Source organism: Carya illinoinensis, chromosome 1 (assembly GCF_018687715.1).
Source record: "Carya illinoinensis cultivar Pawnee chromosome 1, C.illinoinensisPawnee_v1, whole genome shotgun sequence".
NCBI classification, from domain to species: Eukaryota; Viridiplantae; Streptophyta; class Magnoliopsida; order Fagales; family Juglandaceae; genus Carya; species Carya illinoinensis.
In genome coordinates this window covers 29,379,338-29,389,802 of record NC_056752.1, presented here as the reverse complement: position 1 = coordinate 29,389,802, position 10,465 = coordinate 29,379,338, and the positions used below count along the sequence as shown (strand labels likewise).

Sequence of the window (10,465 nt, the reverse complement as noted above, 5' to 3'; positions counted from 1 at the left end):
AGAGAGAGGGTAAACTTACTAAGCAACCATCCTTCAGATCAAAGTCCATCCCAAATCCTTAATTGTCGAACACCCTCACAAAAGCAGAGGAAAGAGTTACCAACGATACTAAGGTACCAATAAAACAACATATTTCTCAATCATATCATATTCTCTTCAAGAAGGAAAATGTTATAAAAAAATGGATGCATCTAACCACCAGCTTTCTGTTCACATCTCTCTTTCAAGACAAAAGAAATATCTCAACTTTTAAGTATGTAGCTACGAAGAAGGCATCCCGCCATGCAAATCTGTCTCTTTTCTACCACTGAGTGATACAAACTTATTGTAAAATAAGAAGGGACATTTATCTATCAAATTTGAACCATCGTAAGCTTCTTTAAGAAATACAGTACTTCTTGCACTTTTATTGGTGATGTAAAACATACCATGATGCTTTATCAAGCAAAGCAATAATTGAGACGGTAACAGATACTCATAATAAAATGCATCCAACTGTGCAGATGTCATCCTTTTCTCTATGGTCAAACTGAGAAATTCATGAAGAATTGCCACCACTCGTTTTTGAGCCTTTGGAAATTTAGCTTCAAATCTTCTAGCATTTACGTACGGAGAAGGAATTTCCATTTTCTGCCACTTCTCAAGCTCTGCAAGATAACTCATGTTTGGCCTAAAGTCGGCCAGCAGGAAAATTCAAGTTCCGCAAGATAACTCATGTTGGGCATTTATAGTTAACATCTTTTGATACTCTTACCTTTTTTTGAGCCCCGGCAAAGTTCATAATCCCTTCGCGTGCTAATCTTTCCTCACGGGCAATGACTGCCAGTAAAGAATCCCAGTTTTCTAATTTAAGATAACCCTTCCCATTGCCTTCCTTCACTGAAAAGATATCCGGATATTTTGGAATTAATGACTTTTTGAAGTCACACTGTAAACCCAATTCAGACTCGATGAATTCAATTTTTTCTAGTAGTACCCGACAATCAATTAATAACTGTTATAAAACTTATGTTTTATAGTTTATAAAAAATAATTGCCAAGGTTTTATTAATAATGAAAAATCCACTCTATTCTAACAGTTCTATAATAGTTTCATTTCTGAAAGCAACAACAAATAATATCTTTCTGTTTCTTGACTCAAAACAGAATGCTCAAGATTTACAATCAGTCACAATATATCAGCTACGTTCACAAAACCAGCAGTATACCAACACAGATCCAAATATCACTATATACAGCACTTTACAGAACAAATATTATGCTCGAATCAACAATATAAACCAAGAACAGATATACCAGAGTATTTACAAGAAAATAAGTATGAACAATAAAATAAGAAAATAAGAAAACAAAGAAAGAACACACCGAGATACGTAGTTCGACTCTAATGGTCTACGTCCAGGGCAGGAATGGCCTCAGAGATCTTTATTGATGAATCAATGAATCACAGAGAAGCCTCAGTTCATAGTGTTACAAAACCCTCTCATTTCTCACATAGAAATTGCATGGATTTCTCCACTCAAGAGTAAACCCTAGAAAATCGCCCTTTTCTCTCCCTCTCTGCCTTTCTGATTTCAGCCGATACAAATGAGTTCTATCGATTAGGGTTACAACACATAAGTGAGTATATATATATATATATGGTACAACAGATCTGCAACACGTGTATTACATTCAGCGGCTCAGGTCATCTCTTCAGATACACGGCACATGCTCCTCACGTGCCTGTTTAATGCTGATTTAAAGCTTCAAGGAACCAGATCGAGCCACAAGATCTTAAAACACTTAGTCACATTGTAAACTCATTAGTAAGCATAAGGAAATGAAAGAAATATATTGACATACATATTACAATTCTCCACCTTGGCAAAACATTTACTTGCCTGGTGTTTATATGTATATATACATATATATATGATCCTCATCATTGGCTCATTCCTGCACTGTCCCCCTAATGAGGACTGACTCTTGACTCCATACCTACTAAGTTCAGACAGTGTCTGAACTTGGACCATGGGACAAACTTGGTCATCATATCTGAGGGGTTATCCTCAGTTGAGACCTTTTCCACCCCTACTACTTTAGATTCTATAACATCTCTTACAAAGTGAAGCTGTATATCAATGTGTTTAGACCTCTCATGAAAAACTTGGTTTTTAGCTAAGTGAAGTGTGCTTTGATTATCACAATGCACTATGATGTTACCACTGAAAATATTTAATTCATAGCAATCCCTTTTAACCATATGGCCTCTTTAATAGCTTCTGTCAATGCTATATACTCGGCTTCTGTGGTGGACAATGCCACTACAGATTGTAAGTGTGATTTCCAGCTAATGGCCCCCCCAAAAGTAGTGAATACATAACCAGTTAATGACTTCCTAGTATCTATGCTCCCAGCAAAATCAGAGTCTACAAAACCAGCCAATTCACAACCCTCTTTCACATTGTTCCTAAAAGTGAGACCCAAGTTAGTAGTACCAGCCAGGTATCTTAATACCCATTTAATGGCTTCCCAGTGGGGTTTTCCTGGGTTCCCCATAAATCTACTAACTACACTCACAGCATAGGTTAGATCAGGCCTAGAACAGACCATTGCATACATTATACTTCCCACCATGCTAGCATAAGGGATTTGTTGCATAAAACTGATATCAGAGTCTGTTTTAGGAGCTTGATCGATAGACAATTTGAAATGCTGTCCTAAGGGTGTAGTTACATGCTTGACATGTTCCATACCAAATCTATTGAGAATTTTAGAGATGTAATTTTTCTGAGATAAGTAAAGCAATCTAGCATTCATATCTCTTTCAATTTCCATTCCTAAAATTTTCTTAGTAGGGCCCAATTCCTTCATTTCAAATTTTGATTTTAGCATGCTTGTAACTTGATCAATTAAAACAATGTCCTTACAAGCTACCAGCATGTCATCAACATACAATATGAGATAAACAAATATTCCTTTTTCTTCCTTGTAATAGACACAATTATCATAGTAGCTTCTTTTAAAATCATTATTAATCATGTGTGTATCAGATCTCTTATACTACTGTCTAGGTGATTGTTTGAGACCATATAAATATTTTTTAAGAAGACACACTTGATTATTTTTAATTTCTTTGGTAAAACCTTCAGGAGGCTGCATATAAATTTCTTCTTCAAGTTCTCCATGCAGAAAAGCGGTTTTAACATCTAATTGTTCCAGATGCAAGTTTTCAAAAGCTGTATAAGCTAGCAGTAGCCTAATGGAGCTGTGTTTAACCACAAGGGAGAAGATTTCATTGAAATCAATTCCTTCCCTCTGTGTAAACCCTTCGGCTACAAGTCTAGCCTTATACCTGGCCCCTTCTACCCCTGGCATGCTTTCCTTTTTCTTATAGATCCACTTGGATCCAACAAACTTAACCCCTCTAGGTTTAGGCACTAAAACCCAGGTTTTATTTTTATTTAGAGATTCCATTTTCTCATGCATAGCAAGAATCCATTTGGAGGAATCCTTGTTAGCCATTGCCTCTTTATAAGTTTTAGTTTCTGATAAACTACCTCATCAGCTATTGTTAAGGCATACATAGTTAAATCAGCTTGACCATACCTTATAGGGGGTTTAATGACTCTCTTTTGCCTATCTCTTACTAGATTATAGGAGTTAGCTCCACCTTGATCCGTGTACCCTGAGTACTCTTCCTCAGGGTGACTACTTTCCCCAATTTTAGGTTCAGATTGGGCCTTTAATTGCTCCACCTCAATCTGAGATCCTCTTGGGGACTTAACAATTTCTTGGTCTACCTTTTCTCCATGTACCCGAGCCATTTGTGACTCATTGAAAGTCACATCCCTGCTCACTATGCTATTTTATCTTCCTGGCCCATCTACCCACAACTTGTAACCCTTAACACCTTTAGGGTACCCTATAAAGATGCACTTAAGTGCCCTAGGTTCCAACTTGTTAGTTTTTGAATGTGCATAAGCAACATACCCAAAAACTCTTAGGTAGTCATACTTTGGAGGTTTTCCAAACCATAACTCATAAGGAGTCTTAAAACCTATGGCAGATGAAGGATAATTATTAATAAGATGTACAGTAGTAGTCGCAGCTTCTGCCCAAAATGTTTTGGGCAGCCCTGAGTTTGACAACATGCACCTTACCCTTTCTAAGATGGTTCTATTCATTCTTTCAGCTAAGCCATTCTATTGTGGGGTTTCCCTCACTGTCTTATGCCTAAGAATTCATTCCTTTTGACAGTATATGTTAAACTCATTTGAGAGAAACTCTAAACCATTGTCAGTCCTTAAGATCTTGAGTTTTCTACCTACTTGGTTTTCCACAAGGGTCTTCCACTCCTTGAACTTTTCAAAGGTGTCACTCTTGTTTTTAAGGATGTAAATCCAGACCTTCCTAGAGTAGTCATCCACTAAAGAGAGAAAATAGCTCACTCCACCATGTGAATTTACTCTTGCTGGTCCCCATAGGTCAAAATGAACATAATCTAGGGTTTGCTTAGTGTTGTGGTTGCTGACTTAAAACTAACCCTTTTTGCCTTTCCATAGATACAATCTTCACAGAAAGGTAAGTTTCCTAGGTTTGGATCACTCAGCAGCCCTTGTTTTTGTAGTTCTAAAAGCCCCCCTTGACTTACATGCCCAAGCCTCCTATGCCATAGTACAACTTTGTTTTCTACTTTGTTTTGAGTTGGGGATGCTTCTCCAACTATTATTTTCCCAATTAGTGTATATAAACCATTTTTGATTTCTCCTTTCATAATAACTAGGGAACCTTTAGTAACTCTAAGTACCCCTGCCTCAGATTTGAAAGTATAGCCTACAAAGTCAAGCATACCAAGAGAAATTAAATTTCTCTTTAATTCAGGTATAAATCTGACCTCACTCAAGACCTTTTCAATTCCATCATGCATTTTAAGTCTAACTGACCCTATACCCATGATTTTGCAGGCCTTATTGTTACCTAGAATTACATGTCCCCCTTCTTGTTCAGAGAATGTCTCAAACCACTCCCTTACTGGACACATATGAAAAGAGCAGCCAGAATCCATTATCCACTCTATTTTTGAATCAACCTCACTCACTGTGAGTACCTCAGCACTCTCATACCTTTCTAAAACCATAGAGGCATCCACTGCCTCTTTGGTTTTATTCCCAGGATTATTTTTCCTATTAGGGCAATCTTTCTTAAAATGCCCTTCCTTGTGACAGTGGAAACATTTGAATTGTTTCCCCTTTGACTTAGACCTATATCTCTTATTTTCATTCTTGCTCTTCTTTTCTCTCTTTTATGTTCTGCCCCTGACAGACAAGCCTTCCCCATTATTCTGTTTGGTATCTCCCTTACTTTGAAGTTCCCTAGTATGAAGTACAAATTGTACTTCATGAAGTGTCAAAGAGTCCCTACCATACATCATGGTTTCTTTTAGACTTAGGTATGATGAGTCCAAAGAACTCATCAAGAGGATGGCCTGATCCTCATCCTCCACCTTAATATCTATATTAGCTAAGTCTAATATGATTTTGTTGAACTCATCTAGGTGCTGACCTATTGGAGTCCCAAGGGTCATCTTGAAGGTATACAGTTTTTTTTTCTTGTGTAATCTGTTTGCTAAAGACTTTGTCATATATAGGTTTTCTAATTTTAGCCAAATGCCTGCAGTCGTGTCCTCACTAGCCACCTCTCTCAGGACTTTATCCCCAAGAGAGAGGATTAGGGCACTATGGGCTTTCTAGAGAATGTCCTTCTGGACAAACCCCTTATCTTCATCTTTCGAGGAAGATCCCTTCTGTTTCTCACCTAGGAGAGCATCCTGCAGTCCATGTTGGACTAGCAATGCTCTCATCTTGATTCTCCATAGGCCAAAATCATTGTCACCAGTGAATTTCTCTATATCAAACCTCATGGTCCCCATGAACCTAGGCTCTAGATACCAATTGTTATAAAACTTATGTTTTATAGTTTATAAAAAATAATTGCCAATGTTTTATTAATAATGAAAAATCCACTCTATTCTAACAGTTCTATAATAGTTTCATTTCTGAAAACAACAACAAATAATATCTTTCTGTTTCTTGACTCAAAATAGAATGCTCAAGATTCACAATCAGTCACAATATATCAGCTACGTTCACAAAACCAGAAGTATACCAACATAGATCCAAATATCACTATATACAGCACTTTATAGAACAAATATTATGCTCTAATCAACAATATAAACCAAGAACAGATATAACAGAATATTTGCAAGAATATAAGTATGAACAATAAAATAAGAAAATAAGAAAACAAAGAAAGAACACACCGAGATACGTGGTTCGATCCTAATGGTCTACGTCCATGGCAGGAATGGCCTCAGAGATCTTTATTGATGAATCAATGAATCACAGAGAAGCCTCAGTTCATAGTGTTACAAAACCCTCTCATTTCTCACACATAAATCGCACAGATTTCTCCACTCAAGAGAAAACCCTAGAAAACCCTAGAAAATCGCCCTTTCCCTCTCTACCTCTCTGATTTCAGCCGATACAAAATGAGTTCTATCGATTAGGGTTACAACACATAAGTGAGTATATATATATATGATACAATAGATCTACAACACGTGTATTACATCTAGTGGCTCAAGTCATCTCTTCAGATACACGGCACATGCTCCTCCCGTGCCTGTTTAATGCTGATTTAAAGCTTCAGGGAACCAAATCGAGCCACAAGATCTTTAAACACTTAATCACATTGTAAACTCATTAGTAAGCATAAGGAAATGAAAGAAATGTATTGACATACATATTACAATAACATTAACAGTTTCCTTAGACTCATAACCAGAATGGGTTCAATCAAGTTTTTGGCTTCAGCTTCGTCATTTGCAATCTTTCGAGCTTTGCCAGTAAGCCTAACAGAAGGTGGTGTTGTGATACCGCCATCAGCGCAGAATATTGACAGATACTTCTCAATAACAGTCATAAAATTCCATTTTTGAACAAAGCCAACTTGTTTTTCAAGGTCTCTGAGAACGAGCGAATGGTACTGCTTTTGAGATTGGATGATAGATTTGAGCCGAAGGATTAAAGGTGGCTTCTTCTGCAAGTCCATTACTCTCATGTCAAGTTCATGGACTCTGTGATAGATTTTCTTCTTGGGTCTTCTTCCTCCACTTGATTTGTGATTCACTGGAACCCACATAGAACTATTCTTTTGACACATAAGAGCATGTTTTGTATGCACAAAAGATTTACGAAGCCGGTTTAAGCTCAACGACATGCTTCAGTACATTTTGAGAGAACAAAAAAGGTGTCTCCAGAACCAACCGTCGAACACTCGAGTGCACGAAAACTCTATCCTACGTAAATTTTCTGAATATAAGGATTTTTTCCTCTCTTGTGCAGGTCTGACATCATGTCTCTAGCTTTGCTCATGCATCGAGCGCAGATACAAACTGGATCGATATCAAATCAAACATACCAACATTGATAACATTATCCAAATTAACCAAATGGAGCAATATATCAAACATAATTAAAAGATGAAGTGAATGTTGTATATATTTATTACGGACAAGCATTTATCTTATATTGGTCTTGGGCTCATAATTAGATGGCTCAAAAATATTAACAAAGCCTATCTTCTCTCACCCAAAATATAATAAAGTTAGCCCATTAATTCTATTATATCTTGCTAGTAAGGACTAGAGAGAATTTTTTCCTCTCTCAAGATCAGCTACCTTAGAGTGCACAATGGTGATGGGTTTTGTCATGGAGGTGCTTTCTTAAACCCTTGCTAATTTATTTACACATGCTATGAGTGAAATGAAATACTTTCAAAAGAACTTTTCCAACAATTGATATCAGAGCTTCTCATTTTGTTCATAGCTGTTTTTTTTTTCTTTTTATGATTTCACAATTTCATAGTTTTTTTATCCATTTTCTTTCCGATGAAGATATTTTACCCATTTATACCAATACTGATGAATCTGAGATGTAGGAAAAAAAATTAAATTTGTTTTTCCAGCATTCGATGGGATGCAAGCGGATGTATATATACATTTTTTTCATTGTTTTTTTTGCCATTAATGGCAGAACCTTTGTGATGACCCGCTTTTGTGTGTATTTTCACTGAAGGGTTGTTTTTAATTTAATTAATATATTGCTTTATTTATTTTAAATTATTGCATTTTAAATTTGGTTTTTATTTGTTGGATGTTGTGTTTCATTTATTTATTTATTTTACGGTTTTTAATCTCGTTCTCGGCGGATTTGTTTTGTTGTTCGGAGTGAGGATTGGACCTCATTTCTTCCTACATCTCTGTTTTTTCCCTTTTCCCTTTTTCTCTTTTTCTCTTTTCTTTTTCTTCTTTCTTTTTCTTTTTCTTTTTTTCTTTCTTTTCTTTTTCTTCTTCCTTTTCTCTCTCCCGTGCGTCGACCCTCTCTCTCTCCTCTCCCACGCCGGAAGCAACCTCAGCCCCGACCCACCGACGTCCGGCCACCGTGGTCGACACCACCCCCACCGGTCGAACCCCCTCCCTCCGGCGCACCACCCCACCGAACCCTAGCCCCATCCGGCCAGCCGTTTGGCCGGAAAATGCCCAACAAAGCCCCATGGATTTTGCCCCGATCTGTCGCCGTCGCTTCACCTCCGGCCACCACCTCTTCACCACTTCATCACCGGTTCCTTGCCATCCTAACCCACCCATTTCCAGCCTCTAATAGCCACCGGAACAGCTCCCACGATCTAGCTTTCCATTTTGAAAAATCCGGCCATCAACCACCGTTTTTGCCGTCACCCACGGCCAAACTTCACTTCCACTAGCTTCATAATTATCCTTAGATCATTCCCTATCAATCCCAAGCCTTGGTTTGTCCCCGTTCAAAAGTGGGTATTTTACAACCCACGGCCACAGTGAATTTTCACTGTTACGTTGCTTTTTTTCCGCCGTTTGCAACGCCGCGTGTTTTCTAAAAATACCGTATAGCGCTGTAAGTATTTTCCAAACCCTACTTTTAGATTTAAATATATTTTTCTCGTTCAATAATTATTTTATGGATGGTTGTTTATTTTGTGCATTGATATCGCATTTACATGGTGCATGCACATGCATTTTTATTTAATTGAGAAAAGCCTGTTTGTTGGCGTAAGTGGATTTTCGGGTGCGTGTGTATCACGACCCCAAGCCGGGATGGGGTATTATCTCGGTGGAGCTCCTCTGGTCACTCGGGAGCAGAATAAACTGAGTGACGTCCCCTGAGTTGTCGCTGGGCAACGACGGGAGCGGGGGCTAGGGGATGCTTGGCTATGAATGCGCCGGGCGCGGAACCGGGCATCGCTCTACGCAGCGACTCCGTGGCCCTTCGCTGGCGAGGGCTAGAGGATGCTTGGCTACGAACGTGCGGGGCGCAGAACTGGGCATCGCTCGTTAGGTGTCACATGCGTGGTCGTAACTTGCGGTGTGGCACTGGAGCCAGGGTGTGCGGATGACCCCTAGGGGAGGTCATGGTGCATACGGATTAATTGGATAATGGTTTGAGATGGATATGGGCCAAATGTGACTTTTGATGTGATATTTGGAAAGGGTTTGTTTTTAGGCCAAATGGGATTTTTGGCGTGTGTGGAAAAATATGTTTTTATGGGTTTTGAGATGTGGCTTATGAGACATGTGCATTGGCATACTTCATGCATATTGTTTGAGTTTTATATGTATTTATCTGGTGGTGTTTGGATTTTACTTACCTGCGGCACCATTTTTGGTTCCGTAGATTTTGGTGCAGAGATCGAGGATGAGGAGGAGGAGGCTGAGCCCAAGGACGCGGCTCCGCCGGGGTGCTGAAGTTTATGCTTTGTATTTAGTTTAAAACTATGTTTGTGTCCTGTAATATTTTAATATGTATGTTTTGAACAGCTTTGTATTATATTAAGAAAAATTCTGGTACTTAGTTATATGACTTTCGTTATCTGCTGCGTTTTCTTTTGCACATTTGTTGCTCTTACACACACTTGGCACTCGTCTTAGGGTGGTGACCCGGGTTGTCATCATCCGGACGTCTCGATTTCTCCGTATCCGTGCGTGGGGATTTGGGGGCGTCACAGGTGGTATCAGAGCGGTTTGGCTCTGGGTAAAACCACATGTCCTGTAGGCAGTACCAGAATGCTTTTAAAGTTGTGTTTTAAAATTTATGTTAAGTAAATTTATTTAAATTGTTTTATTTGTTTGAACTTGTTTGTTTGTTTTTATTTATTTAGTTATGTTTTTGCAAGTTGGTTTCTTCTGTTTGTGGGATGTGGTGTAGGTCTTTGGTTCTGTTTTTGTTTGTTGTTGGTTTTATTTGTTTTTATTTTCTGAAAGGGGGTCAAAGGTTGTGGTGGCAGGAAATGGGGAGGCCAAAGAAATCTATTCAGGAGCCACGGGACAATACGTCAAGAGATGACTCCATAGCCCAAGCCATACGGCAGATGACAGAGTTTATAC

The 10,465-nt window shown here is 38.5% G+C and overlaps 1 pseudogene; it reads right to left on the bottom strand.

Moving 5' to 3' along the window:
* Positions 1–261: 261 nt before the first annotated feature.
* LOC122282108 lies at positions 262–7,266 on the bottom strand (annotated as a pseudogene).
* Positions 7,267–10,465: the final 3,199 nt, after the last annotated feature.